General features: G+C 35.5%; 1 protein-coding gene across 5 annotated transcripts in view; it reads left to right on the forward strand.

The window, feature by feature from the left end:
* LOC136033898 (serine/threonine-protein phosphatase 4 regulatory subunit 1-like) overlaps nt 1-19169 on the forward strand; it is a 146633-nt gene that overhangs the window by 20330 nt on the left and 107134 nt on the right. For 2 of the 5 annotated variants that reach the window (XM_065714897.1, XM_065714898.1), the window contains exon 1: nt 8382-8855. The exons of the other annotated variants lie outside the window; for them this stretch is intronic. The gene's annotated coding sequence lies outside the window, so the exon portion shown is untranslated. Of the gene's footprint in view, nt 1-8381; nt 8856-19169 lie in introns of those variants that run through there. 5 annotated transcript variants of the gene reach the window in all.

Raw genomic sequence — 19169 nt, forward strand, 5'->3', positions numbered from 1 at the left:
AAATCCCAGTAGAAAATTTGTCCCCTCCCACCCGAAAATGTATGCATACATTTCAATAACAAATACGATGCTTAAACAATGGGCAAATTTTATAACTTAAAAGACCTTTCCCCTGGGGCTGTGAAGGGGGGGGGTCAGTTATACCCAAAGCCATAATTATTGGGCCTTTCAGCTATGATGAACAAAATGGCTATCTCAAAATTTTGATCAGACGATTTTGGAAAAAAAAGTGGCGGGGGAGGTGGCCTAGTTGCCCTCCAATCTTTTTAATCACTTAAAAGGGCACTAGAACTTCATATTTCAGTTCGAATGAGCCCTCTTCTGATATTATAGGACCACGGGGTTGATACGACCACTACTGGGGAAAACAAATAAACACGCATCCATGACCTTTCTTCTGGCAAAAAATACGAAATTTCACATTTTTGCAGATAAGGAGCTTAAAATCTTTACAGTAATGTTCTCTGTTACGCTGAATCTGATTGTGTGATTTTTATTAAGATCACTTGACTTTTGGCTTTTTTCCCCCTTTTTTCGAAAATCAGGAACTTTCCACGAACTGTTTGAACCACATTCTTCTTTTGGATTTTTTTTTCAATCTTCTTTCAGATTTTTCTTTTGGTTGTTATTACATATATGAAGTACTTGCCCCCTCCTCAGTACCTTGCTCTTTACGCTAAACTGTTTGTGAAAAAACTTTCAGTTGGAAAAAAACTTGTTTTTTTTTTGTTTATTTATTTAATAATAACCACAAGCCGAAGACATGCAATATCTTTGGTTTATTATCACATAAAAATTACAGTTAAGAAGCTGCTTAAGATAATATTAAATGTTAAGATTGGCCGTAAAATAACACAAACAAATTATTGTTTATATCGGCCATTATTTAACAAAATTCTAGCTTAAGCGTAAAGAGCGAGGTACTGGCGAGGAGAAGAAACTCTCTCTTGTACGTAATATGAAAATACTTTAGCGTAAAGAGTGAAGTATTGACGAAGGGGTAAATCCCCTTCTACACGTACTAATTTCTGTTCGTTTTAAGTTTTAATTTTACTCCTTACTTTCAGTTGAAAAACTTTTATTTTAAATTTAATTTCTGATTGTTTTTTAAATAACACTGGGAAATGCTGCATTATTTAAATCATGGAAATTCACCTATGAAAAATTCCACCATGGAAAGATCTTTCCACGTAACAATCCCCTCCCCCCCACCAGAAAAAATTCCCTCTGGAAATATCTGCATACTTCCCAATAACCAATAGTATATCTAATCAATGGGCAAATTTTAACTTGCAGCCCTTCCCCCGTTAACTTTGGGGGCTTAAGTCGTCCTCAAAGACATAGTTATTAGATTTTTCAATTATGTTGAACAAAATGGCCATCTCAAAATTTTGACCCGGTGACTGAGAAAAAATGAGAATATGAGGGGGCCTAGTTGCCCTCCAATTTTTGGCTCAGTTAAACAGGGCGCTAGAACTTTCAATTTCCGTTCGAATGAGCCCTCTCGCGACACTCAAGGGCTACTATTTTGATACGATCACCCCTGGAAAAAAAAAACAAACAAAAAACAAACAAATACGCATCCGTGATCTTTCTTCTGGCAAAAAATACAAAATTCCACACTTTTGGAGATAGGAGCTTGCAACTTCTAAGTGGGGTTTTCTTATACGCTGAATCTGATGGTTTGATTTTCCTTAAGATTATGTGACTTTTAGGGGGCGTTTTCCCCTTTTTTTCGAAAATAAGGCAAATTTTCTCAGGTTCGTAACGTTTGATGGGTAGAACTGAAGTTGATGGAACTTATATATTTAAAATCAGCATAAAAATCCTATTCTTTTGATGTATCTATTTGTATCAAAATTTCTTTTTTTTAGAGAGAGTCGTTTAAAGTTTCAGTTACTATTGAGTCGGGTCGCTACTTACTTACAGTTCGTTACCACGAACTGTTTGAAAGGTCTGATAGTGCGAATCTGACACATCACAACTGTTTTTCATCTATATCACTTATAGCGCGTAATAAAACAACACATTTGTTTACGCTCTCTTCTTATGTAAAAAAGATTATTTTCTACACTAGAGACATAAGGGGATAAACTAATTCTGTTGATTAGTACGAAGGCCGTTCTAGCGCAAATGAATGCTAAATTTGGACTCAGGATGCAATTTTGACTATAGAGGTAAGTTTGTACTTTACCCTCCCCCCATTTTCAATTGGCTCCAATATTTTTTGCACTGAATTCATTTCTGAAAGTGTAACTAAAACTGTAGGCTACCCCATATTTTCCTTATGTATCCTTTTATGTCATTTTGATAGTATGGGTCCCATCCAAAGCAAATTCTTTGACCCGTGGCTGGTAAGATAAAATTTTTATTTCAGAATAACTGGTTATCACAAGCAGAGATGGGTCAATCGTGCTTTAAAATGGTGCACGGGCCTAAAGTCTTTGCAGAATTTTATCAGTTTAAGAGAAGACTTTGAAAAGGTTTGTTTGGGTTGTTGCTTTTCCATGCCTTACTGGATGTTGCACACTCTCTTTTCTATTTCCAAGAAGAATGGATGTGCCTCCCTGCTACCGTTCACTTATGAGCCATGTCCGATCAAGGCAGAAGCGGCAAGAGCTTTAGGGATCTTTGACCACCGTTGCCTTCGTTGAATTCTCCGCATTAACAGATGGAATCAGAATTTCAAATAGTGAAGTAAGAGTCACTGTGGCCAATCAAAGAAGTTTCACTCTTTATCAAAAGATGTCGCCACACTTTAGGTCGTCTCATTGACTCGATATATCGAGGCGTCCTTGTATTTGAACCTGTACACTCCCGTAAGCGGAAACTAGGACGAAGAATGTCTGGCAAAGATTAAGTGAAGATGTGGATCCACGAGGGGGACGGGTCATAAGTATTGTCGGATATGGGACATAGACTGATTGAAAATCGCTGATAGAGCTGAAGCTGATAGCTCAAAGTGGCCTTCACGAGGGGGAGGGGTCATAAGTATTGTCGGATATGGGGCATAGACTGAAGCTGATAGCTCAAAGTGGCCTTAGGAAGCCATCCCAATGTCCTTTCCTGTCGGGATAGGGAGCCCTTCGTCGGGTTATATATATATATATGTATTTATATATCGGGTAGGTTCTGACCTTCCATTTTAGCTTGCTTTTCAAACCATTCCAGTAATATTCAGTGATGTAGAAGTCGTACAATTGGTGGCTCACTAGTTCTAAATATGAAATTAAAAAAAAAGAAAGACATTTTTAGTTGTTCACAACATAGATTTAAAACAAAAATAATTATGCGAGATGTTTTCTTTGTTCTGTCATAATCAATAGCTGATAAAGATTTCACTTCGGAATTTTCCGATTTCCCAGGAAGGTTTACGACGCTAAGTTTCTTATAGATTGCACAAGTTCTTATTTGATTGTTAATAAGTCAGATCTTTATTATACTTACGTCCCAAAACGGAAAACTTTAAATATATAAAACGATGTACGCTAATATAATGTATAATAGATATATATATATATATATATATATATATATATATATATATATATATATATATATATATAATATTAACATATTAATATATAGTTTAGCATATATTAATTTATATTTAACATGTATAGTTTAATATATTAATATACTTAATATATTAATATATAGTAACATAGTAATATATATAATATAAATATATTTCTTAGACGATCTAGAGAAAATAAAGTAAAATTGCCCCTCAATTGTCTTGTTTAATGGAAAAATAGTTTTATCGCCATAGCATAAATAAAACAGCTATTTATGTATTATGAGCGGTTTTGCGTTATGTTTCATTAGTGTTTTTAATGTTATGCACTAATGAGCTATCATACGCTATTTATTATATATTCATGAGTTATTGTGAGTATTATGAGCTGCTTATTGTCTTCCTTTTCGTTAAAAGTGTACTTTTGTGTTTTTCAGCTTTCTTTTCATTTGTTTCCTATACTTCTCTGTATCCATCCATGTAGGCCTAGGCCTATGTATTAAATAAAAAAAAACAAGTTTTTTTAAACTGAAAGTAAGGAGCGACATTAAAACTTAAAACGAACAGAAATTACTTCGTATATGAAAGAGGCTGCTTCCTCATCAACGCCCTGCTCTTTACGCTAAAGTTTTTTACTGTTTTAAAAAGAAGAATTGAGAGAAAGAGTCAAACTTTAGCGTAAAGAGCGGGGCGTTGATGAGGAAGCAGCTTCTTTCATATACGAAGTAATTTCTGTTCGTTTTAAGTTTTAATGTCGCTCCTTACTTTCAGTTAAAAAAACTTGTTTTTTTATTTAATTTCTGAACGTTTTTGAATCAATACATGTTTTGATTTTGGCTCTCCGCAGAGGAATAATTAAAACGAAATTTGCATTTTTTTTGGCTAAATGGCTTTCTCATAATTTTGATCGAATGATTTTGGGAAAAAAAGAGCGGGGGAGGAAGCCTAGTTGCCCTCCGATTTTTCGGTTAATTAAAAAGACAACTAGAACTTTTAATTTTCTTACGAATCTTTTTATTAGTAAGAGATTTACGTAAATTATAAATTAGCTTACGTAAAGAACTTTTGTATTCTCATATTTTTTATTACATATATGAGGGGGTTCGCCCCCTCGTCAGTACCTCGCTCTTTACACTAAAGCTTAAAGTGTGTCCCAATTCATTAAGAATGACCCCTGAATCACAAAAGCCGTAGAATAAATAGTTGAAATTACTAAAAATACTTTAGCGTAAAGAGCGAGGTATTAGGAGTTGAGCCCCTCATATGGGTAATAATTTCTGTTTGTTTTAAGTTTTAATGCTGTTCCTTACTTCCAGCTGAAAGAACTTTTTCATATTTATTTTTTCATTGTTTTTTTTTTTAAAATAATGCTAGTAAATCCTGCGCTCCCTTCATGGAGATTTTCTTCCCCCATGACAAATTATCGATGGAAAGTTCCTCCAGCATATCCCCCTCTTCTCAACCCCTCCCCCCAACCAAAAAAATCCTCCTGAAAACGCCTGTACACTTCCCAATAACCATTACTATATGTAAGCACTGGTCAAAGTTTGTAACTTGTTGCCCCTCCCACGGGGACTGTGGGGGAGTAAGTCGTCCCCAAAGACATAGTTATAAGGTTTTTCGACTACGCTGAATAAAATGGCTATCTCAGAAATTTGATCCGTTGACTTTGGTAAAATAATTAGCGTGGGAGGGGGCCTAGTTGCCCTCCAATTTTTTTGGTCACTTAAAAAGGGCACTAGAACTTTTCATTTCCGTTAGAATGAGCCCTCTTGCAACATTCTAGGACAACTGGGTCGATACGATAACCCCTGGAAAAAAAATAATAATAATAAAAAAAAAAATAAACACGCATCCGTGATCTGCCTTCTGGCAAAAAATACAAAATTCCACATTTTTGTAGATAGGAGCTTGAAACTTCCACAGTAGGGTTCTCTGATACGCTGAATCTGATGGTGTGATTTTCGTTAAGATTCTATGACTTTTAGGGTGTGTTTCCCCCTAATTTTTTAAAATAACGCAAATTTTCTCAGGCTCGTAACTTTTGATGGGTAAGACTAAACTTGATGAAACTTATATATTTAAAATCAGCATTAAAATGTAATTCTTTTGATATAGGTATTGGTATCAAAATTCCATTTTTTAGAGTTTTGGTTACTATTGAGCCGGGTCGCTCCTTACTACAGTTCGTTACCACGAACTGTTTGATAAAGGGCATAAATAAATCACTAATATTATTTTACTTGTTCCCATTTGTTGATATAATACCACAAGGGGTACACGAGTACTAATGTAATAATTTCAAACAAATGGAGTAACTGCTGAATTAAAAGCAGCAGATCTGCAATTTTAAGCTTCGATACCTGTTAACCTTTCTAGTTAAGTCTCCGAAAACTTGTGCAGAGTGATCTGTTGACATTATATTGGTTTAAAAGGTTCCAGGTGTACAGGGGGTCCTTGGGGGGGGACAGTTATCCCGCCCATAACGTGGAAAAATACTTTTAATCCCATGCCTCTTGACTATCTGGATATGGGCCCCTCTTTCCTCCCCCTTCCCCCGAATAAAATGCTGGCATTCGCCTCTGCAGGTGTAGCCTCCCAATGCGAAAAATCAACAGTGAGGATATTACTTATTTTGGACGGATGCCATGGCTCTACTTGCTCCCTGTCATAAGTTCTTTGTTGGACGAGGGCCTGTCACGGGTCTTCTTCTACACTGCAGAGAAAATTGAATTCAGGTATCATCTTAGCGATAACATCTCTGGCAGACACGGGGTAATATTACACACGTGTCAGCAAGTGACTTACGTGAATTTAACTGCATTAGGAAGACGCAAGGCGTTCAAATTTCGTTTTTGCTCGTAATACTGAATTCGCCCAATTCTTATAATTTGAGTGGTTGCTTTTAACTCCGTGGTTTTCATTTTTATTGACTCCAGCATTAGCTGGTGTATGGTTTATTTTCGCTTGTCGCTTCTCCAAGACGCTCAGTCTGAACTTCCAACATTTGAGTATTGAGAAGAGAATGAGTTAAAATGGATCCTCAATAAGTTCACGAAGGATCTTAATGTGCAACCGATGTCTTTGACGCAGTTTTTTTTTCTTTGCTTTTTCTCTTTTGAGTCGTTTTGTTCTTGTGATAAGTACGTTGTGTAGTCTTTTTAGTCTCTTGTACTGTTGCAGTCATGACCAGCCATTCCTTGTTTTTCCAAGCGTTTTCTTTGGTTATTCTATAGCTCTGAAATTTTCAGTGATATCCTAATATATTTTGAACCATACCACGAAGCTTTGGTGTGCGTAACTGGCGATAAATCATCAGCTCGCTTTCTTGTATCAAGAATATACTCTTCGTGAACATAAAATTTTTAGAAGTACTGAATTCGAATCTGTGCGCTATGAAACTCCTCGAGGCCGACCGAAGAAACGTCGGTCCGACAGCCTGTCCGAGTTCTTAGCGATGGCAAACATCAGACAGGGCGAAGAGCAAATACTCGCCATGGACCGAAGTGGGTGGAGGAGGCAGACGCCACTCTCTACGCCGAGCAGTGCCCGGCAGGAGACTTAAGTCAAGTAAGTCAAGTCCCTCCTTGAGATAGCCAACCTCACTACAGATAACTGTCTTCTTGGCACACTGATGTAGTCCATATACACTTTCCTAAATATTTCTTTTGGAACCTTGTGTCAGCAATGGTAAATTGATTCGTACTGATGGACTGCAGAACCACAACATACCTCCTCTGTTATTCTAGTTATCTTACAATCTAAATTACTTACATTCGTATTTAATTCCTCCCTCCAATGCCTTATTCAAGGAAGGGGTCTGGGGGCTCCCCCCCCAATGTGTGTCTGGCTCGTAAAATATATTTTTATACTTTTTTGTACCCCGAACAAAAATACTGAATATGGCACTGCTCCCCCCTAAGATAAAAATTCTTCTGTAGCTCAGATTCAAACAAGGTGTAGCGTGTCTAGCTTTTCTTATATAACCCATTAGCAAAAATCCCTCTTAACTTTCTACATCCTCCCCTTCGATAAAAAGTGACCTTAAAAAATGGCGTATTTATTAATAAATTACGCCCAATGATGTGGTTATAATGTTGGCATTTTTCTAAGAATACTTATTCTTAACACTAATTTTAAATTTTAGAACTCTAATATGATTATTAATTTATCTTCTTATTGTAATTATATTTACTGCCAGAAAAATACTCATCAGTTTCACGTATAACTAAAATCCTGGTGATTGTATGAATGATCGTCCCAAGTTGTTTCTCAATAAAACAAAAAACGAATTTGTAATCAAACGACACAATGCTTCTTTTATTTGCATAATTCCTGTCTTTTAAATGGTCGATTAAACCTATTAGTTCTTTGTGATAAATTATTCAAAAATATATTCAAAGTCATAGGGATAATGCATAATTAGTGTGACTTGAATTGCGTTTTTTTTTATTTTGCTCACTTTTTAAAAAACGGTGTTTGGATGTTTTCAAATTTATTATACAATAATTTATGTATAGGCCTATTCTGAAATAAATTTCCTACTTCCTCCATTACTTGTTTACTTCTATACAGTCGTAATTTCTAACTAACTAACATCTGTTTTATTTAGTATTCAATCTTTGGTATGATTAATTAGACACTAGTTTTCGTGAAAAACTATCCTCAACTATATTTCGCAGCAAATGGCGGCGGCATGTTTGTGATTCGCCGGAAGCAGGCCGTTGTACGGGTAGGGCTGCTGGGGGAGAGAAATTCCGCCCACTCCCTCCTTCCCGGCCCACTGCATTCCAATGTGCGGCGCAGAGGCCCGCCGGCTGGAGAACCACCGCCTCGGCCTCCCTCCTTTACCGCCCAAATGCTCAGTTGAGTGTTATGTGTCTTGGTGGAAAGAGACGTGATGTGTCGTTATTTCGTTTGGTAGTTTTTGTCCAAGCATTATGTTTCAGGACTAAATAGAAAAATTCTTAGGATTCTAGACACAGCTTTGGATTTTAATGGATCTGAACAGATATAATTTTTGGCGGTGATTCAATGAGGAGCCTTTATTTTTGATCCTAAATTTGATAGACACGAAATTTGGATTGCCTGAAATGTTTCATGAGGTTCAAGTTCGATAATTGCCTATCTAAAGAAGGTCTAGTAAATAGACTTGGAAAAGAATCTTGGAATTTGAACTGACCTTTATTTAGTTTATGGCTAACGTCCAGTTCTTACAATTAGTGAGTCACTGGCCTACTTTGTATTTTGACTAGCCTATACTAATTTTTAATGCTACTTTCCAATGGCCATTTCTTAAGCTTGTCAATTCTGTTTTTGAAGGAAATCAAATAGAATGGTAAGTAAAGCAGTTCAATGGGAATTTGAATGACTAGGCCCATTACCATTAGTTAATTTATGATATACTAGATTTATAGAAAATTTACTATGTAGTTTTAATCATAATAGAAATTGGGTAAAATTCTAGTTAATTTTGTCCCGGGAAGGTTTTTTGAAGCAACTACCTCTACTCCTCCTTCAAGAGGGCCCTGACCTTTGATGACTTTTAAAAATATGTGTTATAAAAGTGAAACCTTGCAAAATAGATCTTCTGCTTAATTCAAGTAAAACAAAATTGTTTCAGTTTCATAACTTCGCTCAATTCCATTTTATAAGGTTTTAAAGATATGCAAATACATTTCCTGAATTTTGAAAAAAAAACATTGATAAGGCTCAAAATTCTACTCAAATAACAGGAATTGCATTTTCAGAACTAAAGGCAGAGAAAAAGTATCTAGTAACTGAAAATTAAGGTAAAATGTTGTTTTGTCAAAATTTCAATAGGTATAGACTTGTCATGTAGGCAAATTTCAGGGCCCTCTAGAAGGAGAAGATGTGGAGGTGGGTACTTGGGAATACCTTCCTGGAACATAATTTAGCCTGTAGACCCATCCCTGAAAGTTTCATTTTCCTAACCTAAACCCTTTGCGAGATGGCCAGAAGTCAATTAACTAGAATTTTACCAGAAATTGAAAGAAATTAATTAATTGGGCTATTATTATTAAATGCTTAAATGAGACTTATTCTTCTAAGGTTTGGTCTAACATTTTGTAATGAACAACCAGCTAGTGTCACATTGTTATTTGCTGTTTAGTGGTACTCTGCTGTTTTCTTACTGGATCTGAAAGGCTTGGCAACTCGGCAGGTTCATGCATTGTTTGTGTTTTTTTTTTCAAATTTTGACCCCCTCCTAAATAAACTTGGGCTCCAAACGACGTCATTTGGAAACAAAGTGCATGCCATTTTCAAACATTCCGTGTTTGATTAGTCTATTCAATTTAACCCAAATGAGTCATTTTGGGTAAGATTCTATTTTAGCTATCTTGAGAAGGGGTTATGTTAGGAAAATGAAACTTTCAGGGATGGGCCTACAGGCTAAAAAATTTCCTTGGAAGGTATTTTGAAGTACCTACCTCCACTCCTCCATCTATAGGGTCCTAAAATTTGCCCATATGACATTTTGAAAATTTTGACAAAACAGCATTTTACCTTAATATTGAGTAATCACTTTTTCTCTGGCTTTAGTTTTAAAGAATACAATTCCTGTTATTTGAGTGGAATTTTCAGCCATATAATTTTTTTTTAAATTTAGGAAATGTATTTGCATATCTTTAAAATCTTATAAATTGGGATTGAGCAAAGTTGTGAAGCTTTAAACAATTTTGTTGTGATACTTTATTTAAGCAGAAGATCTATTTTGTAAGGTTTTACTTTTATAACACAGATTTTAGAAGGTCAGGACCCTCTAGAGGGAGGAGTCCCTATCTATGAAAGTTATCACCTTAGTGACTAACCATTCATAATTTTGGAAACAACGTTTAAAGAGGTGGTGGACTTGCTCCTTTTTCGGGAAGTAGTTAGGCTATGCGAATGTAGTTTTCAGGGATTGTTCCTCAGCCTGAAGCATGTTGCTGGAAGGTTCTTTCTAAGTATCTTTGTGCCCCCCCCCCCAGAGGGCACAGACCCTTTATAACTTCTTTATTTCGGGATAAGCCAGAAACACCTCTACAGCACAAATGGGACTCAAAGTTTTGAGTCTGAGCACCTTTCAAAATCTTGATTTTATAAGGATTTAAAGTATTTTGGAGTATAGGACAAGTTAAAAAAAAAAAACAAAAAAAAAAAACGCAGTTTGGCTAAAGATCCTACTCAATTCATTGTTAGTGTATTTTCAAAAGCTAGAGCAAAAAAAAAGTAAATTTAAACTAAAGCCAAGAAAAAATATTTTTTCCAATATTAGGATAGCTAAAAGCTGTATTATATGCATTTTTCTTTAGCTTTGAAATAGACAAGGAGTAGATATGAGCTTAAAAATGCCTATCCTAGGAATCATGAACTCATTCTGAGTTTGATTCCCCTGATCCAGCTACTTCTTGAAATAGCAAATATCACCTCATTGAATTTTAAAGAGGACTTCGTTTTGGTATTGTGTTAGGTGAGCCTTGGGTCCTGGACACATGCTTCCAGCAATAGAAGAAGATTTATCTACATGCAACATGTTAATTTCAGGCAATTGTATCTACACTGCCTCCCACAGCTTAATATAGGTGGCGAATATCGACTACATGTCTCACAATCATTTTAACAGAGTAAACACTCGATCTCGCTAATTTTGGCGAGTGTATTTGAGCACTTGCCTACGGAAGTTTTTTGAAATTGTACCCTAACTCCCAACATTGAAACTAACGGTTCCATGAAATTATATTTATTTTTTAGTGAATAAATACACTTTTTATTACTTTGCCCTTCTAAGTTCTAATAGTTTTCAGTGATGTCAGGATTTAGATTGAATGGAAGCTTGCCTTTTCATAGAAATACTAATTTACAGTCTTAGTTTAGCCATTTAACTGATACGAACGACCAAGGGTAAACATGCATATTTATATCTAAGGTGATTTACCATACCTCTTCACTTCGCTTCAATTGCTTGATAGTTTTCAGTGACCCGAAAATCATAGAACTAATAGTCTGAATTAGTATATGAAAATTCAAGCTTTTGTTCTGTTTAAATCCTTACACTCCATTGGAAATATAAGGGACTTCAAGAGAAAAGTTATAAAAAAAAGTTCGTTTATTTCCCCCCCCAAAAAAAAAGAATTTCATGACCATTAGTCCAATGAGAAGTTTGGTACGGTTTCTAAAATCTTCGCAGTACACAAATGCACTGTCATGGGACAGGAAAAATGAGACATGGACCACATTCGCCACCCTGTATATAGTATCCTTGCAGTTGAATTCACCTGTAAATTCATTAAGTTTGGACTTAATGTCTGACCTGTTTTTTTTTTTAGTTTATTGTTCTTTTTTATTTTTTTTTTAGATTTTAAATCTGAAATCTGTCCTGGTCAACATTTAGTTAACAAAATTGTGGGAGGGCTGGGAAGACATGTTAAAGAACGCCAATATCAAGATTACTAGACGCTTGCTTTATCAAAATTATTATCTAAAAATATATTCATCTAGGTATGGTATAATGATTATCAACATAGTGCAATTAGTTATAATTCTTGACAGTCGTCTCAGCCATTTTCCACGAGGTAGGTAGTGTTTTTAAGTTATTATTTTCTTTTTTTTTAACTAGGGTTCCTCCTGATCAGTCAAAGTAATGAAACCACGTGCAAATATGACTATGTCAAAATGTCAAGTGATGACTATGTCAAGAGTCAAATAAGACTCTTCGGGCCAAAGCAACGGAAGTTGTAAAAATAGCAACTACACTCACTTCAGATTGTACATCGATTCAATTTCTATGATTCTAATGAAAAAAGGAAGCAATTTGAAAAATGGATTTGATAAGAATGCTTATCTCGTTCAGAATTCCATTCATTTTTATCTGTCATAGTCAATGAGCCAGCTATTCCTTGTCTAGATTCCGGTATGCAATATTTATATGTTGAAACTTCATTATGTAATGGGGAAGGAACTCAGACAACACTTACTAGTTCTTTTATTACGATACTTATCGAAAAACTTTGACAGTATATGTTTGTTGTTGCTTTAAATACATACGCAGTTTTGCTTTCATCCGAAGCTGGTCTAGATTTTGTTTCTATCAGAAGTATTTAAATTGTGACTAATCATTCCTAAATTACATTATGTTCCCGAACCTTAAGAGTTAATATATCGAACATTTATATTTAAATGATGGTTTGTAAATAATCGTGTCAAATATTAATGTTTTTGCTGGTTTTAATATTTATCAGAACAGAGTCAATATAATATTATTTTATTGTACTATATCAGAAACAAACATTGTTAAGTTTGCGATTTCGTTCAATTCTGGGCTGTAAATTATTGCAAGGGATGACTTCTCACAACTCATTCTACTGTATACTTTAAATCCGCATCTGCTATTGGTCTCTCACATCCCCGGTTCTACATCAAACCTTCCCACGTTTGAAAATTCCCTCCAGGTTGTGCAAGCATTAATGTCGCATGTATCTTGAATTTTTCGGTAAAAATTTTTACCATGTCGGGTACTAGTTGAAAATTAGTAGCCGATTTTGGCTTCTGGTATGCGAGCCTTGAATCAGGTACTACCCTGGGGCTGGGTCACTTAAAAACAGCTCTGGTATTTGAAAAGATAAGGAGAGAGAGCGCTATGTATATGTGCATTGCATAGTGTGTATGCAATCTTGTTGAGAAAGCTTTGACTGTTATGTAAATCCTGTCTGATCGTCCTAGCCAAGGACGTAGGCTATTCATTCATTAAGCGCTGTTAGTCTACGTCATTAGAATGACATGTTTGCAGAATTCATTAAAGTAACTTTTGCTAGCTTGATCATTCGGAGGTTTATTTTAGTCTAGGTTTGGTAATCAATTATACAAGTATCTGCAACATTTCTTCATGAGTTAGATTAAAGAATTTGCTTGTGCAGCCTTTTCTCGGAGCTCTTTTATAACCAAGTTGAAAAAACAGCTTTTCATTGACGAACCTGTAGTAGCACAGTGGACTGATGCTGTGCTTGGGAATACGGGGTTGAGGCTTGATTCCAACTGTCATAACGTTGGGCGACATACTTTTCTACTGGTCCATGTGAAAAAAAAGTTCGAACGACTGAAACATCGATTTGACGCCCTGTTCGTCATCAATGACCCTGGAGGATCTCTTATTCTCCTTATTCTTATTACCTGACTGTTTACCAGCTGTCTGAGTAGTTTGCCTGCACGACAGAAAATAATTACCTAGAGACGATATTGGTTGATAGATAAGGAATGGTTAGACCTCATGCTTAACTAAAGTGGTCAGCTGTTCAAAATGTGTGACCCTTAATGAAGTGGTCTCAGACAGATGCGTTTTAAAGGTTTGTGTGACGAACCAACAATTGTTTCTAACCAAGGCTAAAAAGGAGAGACTAATGATTTTGCTGATTCATCAACCGGTACACTAGGAATGATAATTGTTGTGTTGATCTTCTTTAAAGTAAAGTGGGCTGGTACATTACAGGGCCAGCTTAACCTCTGGCAATAAACAGTTCAAATCTCAACGTTGATCGTATTATTCCTAGAGTAAGGTTGTTCCTTAAACGTGTCGCTTCATTATTTAGTCATCTTTTAAAAAGCTTGAAACTGCTTGACAAGGAAAAAACATAAATGAATGTTTTCTCGGGAGAAGTCTCAAGATTTTTGTCCTGAGGTATCCTTCACCATCGTCTCTACGTCAACAACCGGTGATGAAATCAATTTCTTTTTCTCAATAATTCACTCTACTGTACGAAGTTCGTTCATTGGGCATTTTGATCATCGATTGGTTGTTGTTTCTTACACCAAGAAATAAGTCATGAGGACCGCTGTAAAATAACATCTCATTAAAGTCCAAATTTTGTTGGAAGCATATTCTGCACTAATATCTAATCTGAATGAGAACTCAAATAAATATAGGATCATGCACTGCAGCTTCGTGTTTAGTTTGTAACGCTAGGCTGCAGGCATGCCAGAGATTTGCTGTGAATATATTTGTCTTTAAGTAGTCAGAAAGTACTCACAATGCATTACCTACTAAGTTAAAGCGAAAAGCCTCTCAAAGTCAACTAGTTTGTTTTGAATTGTTCATTATTGTTCAAAAACTTGTACGATCAGGTAGGCGCCACTGTCCCTGTAAGCTGATTTCAGAGTCAACGCTGGAATTTCGGAAAACCTCATTATTTAATTTTGAAAATCACGCTTCACGGAATTCAGTTAAAATTTACCCGGCTATGCCTTTTTATGCAACACTACTAGTTGTCCAAATATTATCTTCAGTCTATCGTTGCTTCTAGAATCCTTCGTGTTTGCAATCTTTGCAAGATACAGTTGTTTTGGACTCTTGCCCAAGCCAGGTAAGAATCACAAGGGACAGAATTTTACAGATGGGACCTTGTATCCCACGGTAATACAAAATCACAGATCACAACAACATCTCGGGGCACAATTTTAATGGTCATAGTGTTAGTGTTCGTTTTTTTTTTTTAAATCGCTTAAATTAAATAATTTTAAGTTTTTTCGTGTGTTTACGTCTGTTTTATTAATCATATAAACTGTTTTCAGAAATGGAACGCTTTTGGTAGTGAAATTACAACTCAAAGAAGAAACTTCTTTTACTTTGAATTCTTTCCTTTTTTGACTTCTCTCATAAGTATTATAGTTTTGTTTTGACTCGAATTGCGCTTAACTTAGCAAAAAGAATTCTGCATATTTCATAACTTATTTATTTCAATGTACAAGGCCATTCTAAACAAATATCTTATTTCATAGGCAAAAGGATGGAATTAAATCACCTGCACATATGTTGGATAGGTTTTCCTAAAAACTATGCTTGTGTATGGGGGGATTGTATTTTCCCAAATGCCTCCAAACAGAAAAATAAAGATATATTCGAACTGTTGCCTAAAATGTATCTTCTGATTTAGACCCTGGGAAAAGCTTTACCGCCAACCTCCTTAACTGGTTGAACGTGTGCTTACCTTTGTTAAGAAATAGCTTGGGCCTACCAAAACTATTGGAAAATGCCAGTAAACTGGGGCCAAAATTCGGTTTCTAACCTTTGTTGGTTATTTGTGGAAAATTCCTTTGAAAAACACGAGTTCTTTCCTCAAGTTCTGACTGTATGCACGTTCGTTTTATATTGAGAACTGTGTGCCACAATGTGGATTTTTGGAACTGAAAATATTATTTTGGTCACTTTTATGACATGCATGCTTAACTAACATAATTACACCAAGGGTAGGAAATCTATGGAACCTCAAAGATAGGCGTGGGAAAATCTTTCCAATCCTCATCTGTTAATCGTCATGTGATTTTCTCATTCACGTTACAGAGTGCTTGTGGTCCATAAAAGAAATTCAACACCGCTTTCAAACTTTCCTGTAAGCCGGTCTTCCTCTATTTTAGCGTTCTCTTGGGAACCTTTCTCTGATATGTCTTTAATACCCTGACCTCTGTCTCTATAATTTTGGTGAGAATGAAAATCAGGGCTGATGTGAGAAAATCCAGGCCGATGCTTTCATTCTTATGCTGAGCGAATTTCCAGCTTTTTGAAGATTTTGATGGTTTCTGACTATAGCGTAGTCAGGTATGGGTTTGGAGTAGAACCTTCCCTGATCTACAAAAATATTTATAAACTTATTTTTTTTGTATATATATATATATATATATATATATATATATATATATATATATATATATATATATATATATATAGATAAATATATGGAATTCGAGACGAATTTTCTTTTGGTGGCGTATCTCCGCGTTCAGTATTGTTTATTGGAATCGATTGCAATTGATCTGTTACTGACAGCCAATGAAAATTATTCTCTTTTGTGGAAATTTATATATGGATCTTAATTGCTTAAAATGTATAAATATAGTTTTTTAGTCTTTCTGAATTGTTTTTTCTTTTATTCGAATATTACTTTGATTTTTCGCCCTTGTCAAATAAGTTAGGAAATCGGATTTTTAGCGAAATGGTTAAAGGGTTTTCTCGGATGGTATTAGCCAAAATGACAATTATTGGGTAATAATTATAATTGTGTAATTGTTTATATACCCCAAATACCCTGTAGTGTAAACGTGACATTTCAAAATCAATCGCTCCAGAAATAAAAATCAGTAAATTGCAGAATCAGCAAACCATTTTTTTTTACAGTCGACCAATCAGTCGAACCAAATACTCACCTCACCGCGTTTAGTCAAAAATTCTTTAAGCACTTACTGTACACTGAATGAATCAACCACGACTGAAAACGGACTGCTTGAACATAATTAGTTTAAAACATGTATCAATTAATACATTGATGCATGTCAGTATCTTCCATTTTTGTGTCAAAAATGTTAATATCGCATCTGCGATGCTTGTCAATCAGTAAAGCTTTTGCAGCATTAAGCTAACTGCCAATAGAACACGACAGTTTTCTTCTTTTAAATTTAAAATTCGTAAGGCCAAAAAATTGTGTTCTTTGGGCCCTTTCATGCGAGTTTTAAGTCTGGAAGACAAAAATGGCCAGGACCTATATTTTGAAATTCCATTTCGGTTTTATCAGTGCTTGACAAAGCAGAGAAAGTCAAACAAAAGTTCTTCTTTTGCTGCCGCAGATAGTGAGCCCCTAAAAGCCATGTCGGAAGATCACACATGTGCTATGCAAAGATCTAAGTCTTACCTGAATAGTTTTTATAGCCTGAGATAACATGCGCATTATTTCTTATAAAAATTTATACTTGAAGCAAAAACTTCGTGTGTAAATTTGACTGCGAATAGCCTTACAGATTGACCTTGGGTGCCCCTTGATGAAATTACATACAGGTAAACTAGACAGCTTTGCGCTGGATCTTGAGTAGTGGACGCTTCTGGGTTTTGTTTTTTCAGGTGGGCTGTTCAACCTCCCTTCTTGCTTTCATTTTGATGAAGGTTGCCTTGTCATCGTAGTATATTACTGGCAGGCTTGTATGTATAATGAACAGGACCTCAAAATTGTTGATATGAGCCTATTCATATGTTCTGAATGCTATGTAGCGACCATCTGCCCAGACTTATAGAAAGCCCCCATTGCACTAGAAGTCCTGACGACTTCTTGCTGCCTGGGCTTAATCATTTTGTGTTGTAGAAGGAATTTTTTGGTCATTTGCACGAACTGGTTTAGTACCCTACGGAAACCCCTGACTATGAAAGTTGCAATATGGAACGTTAAGACGTTGAAAGACAACTACTGTATTGAGTGGTTGGTTGACGAATTCACATGTTTTGAATTCGACTGTAAGATGAGTATCGGAAACTCCTCTTCCAGGGTTAGGAAACTGGCAATTATGCGATATAGAATTTACTTATTCAGGTAGGGAGGGAGTAGAATTCAAGATGAATAAGGAAGCTCTTTAAGTCTTGTTTGGACTGGGAAGGGCAAAAAAGTTCACTAGACTGGAGATCGAGTTTTGCGAAAATGTTAAATATGAAGTTATAAATAAGATACTGAAATATGAATATTGTTTCCAATAACGGGGAAGTGGCTAGAGGTTTTAAGTAAACTTAATTATAAGAAAGAAGATAAAGACTGTGTTGTAATTATAAAGGTATTAAGTTGATTTTGATTGGAAATAAATTAATTAGCTTGATGATACTTTCTAAGTTCTTATGTGCTAGATAAATGACTAAGAGAAGAGCAGTTTGGCTTCAGGAAAGGAGGAATATGATTGACTAAGCTTTCATGTTTAGATTATTAAAAAGGAATCAGGCCCCTGCATTGCTTGAGTTATAGGTTATAAGGTACTTGGATCAGCTTGTATATCAGCTTTTGATATAAGGTAATTGGTTCAGCTGATAGATCAGCTTTAGTGACGGTCATATCCTTATAGGCTATCCGAGATCAGTTTGCTAAAGTTCTGTGTATGAAAATAATATTAATGCGGCTATGGTTGGTTTGGTGGATGATTGGGATAGATTTAGATTTTGCATATGGTTAGATGGTTTTTAGCTAAATGTCTGAACTTCAGAAGGTTTTGAGAGGTGGAATATGCTATAACCGGAGAAAATTTTAAAAAGGAGAATAGCAAAGACGTTTTTTTCGCAATTAATAATGTTATATGCATGGAAAGATAAGTCTTCGAATTAAAATTGGTATGGCTCTAAGACGCGGTAATGGCAGTAGTCAAGTACGGCTCTAAAACGTGAGTAATTCGAAAGATGATGATGTTATACTCCTCATTCAGTGGGATCATTTCAATGTGTTTTTGGAAATAGTCTATATACCTTAAAATCGTGCTAATATCATTAGTAGGTCTACGTTTGACAGTTGTTCTTTTCTCTAAATCCAACCAAACTTAGACATATGCTCGCTGGACTAAAATACTACTGACAATTTCACTTTTTATCTCGCATATGTCAAGATTTATTTTATCCAGTATGAAAGCTTTAAGTATAATATCTGCTTGAAGACTAAAACTTACAATGCAGTTGTTTGCTAATTTTTGGAGTTAGAAACTGACAGCTCATTCTGGTCAAATTCTTAACCAAAACGAGAGAATAAGTGATTGCTTTTTTACGCCTATTAAATTTTAGTATGCTCAGACTTTACCTAAAAGGGTTGCAAGAATTGAGAAGGATGGCAAATCTAAAAAACCAGTTATTTTTACTATACCCCTGATT

Source organism: Artemia franciscana, chromosome 12 (assembly GCF_032884065.1).
Source record: "Artemia franciscana chromosome 12, ASM3288406v1, whole genome shotgun sequence".
In the NCBI taxonomy this organism is placed as follows: Eukaryota; Metazoa; Arthropoda; class Branchiopoda; order Anostraca; family Artemiidae; genus Artemia; species Artemia franciscana.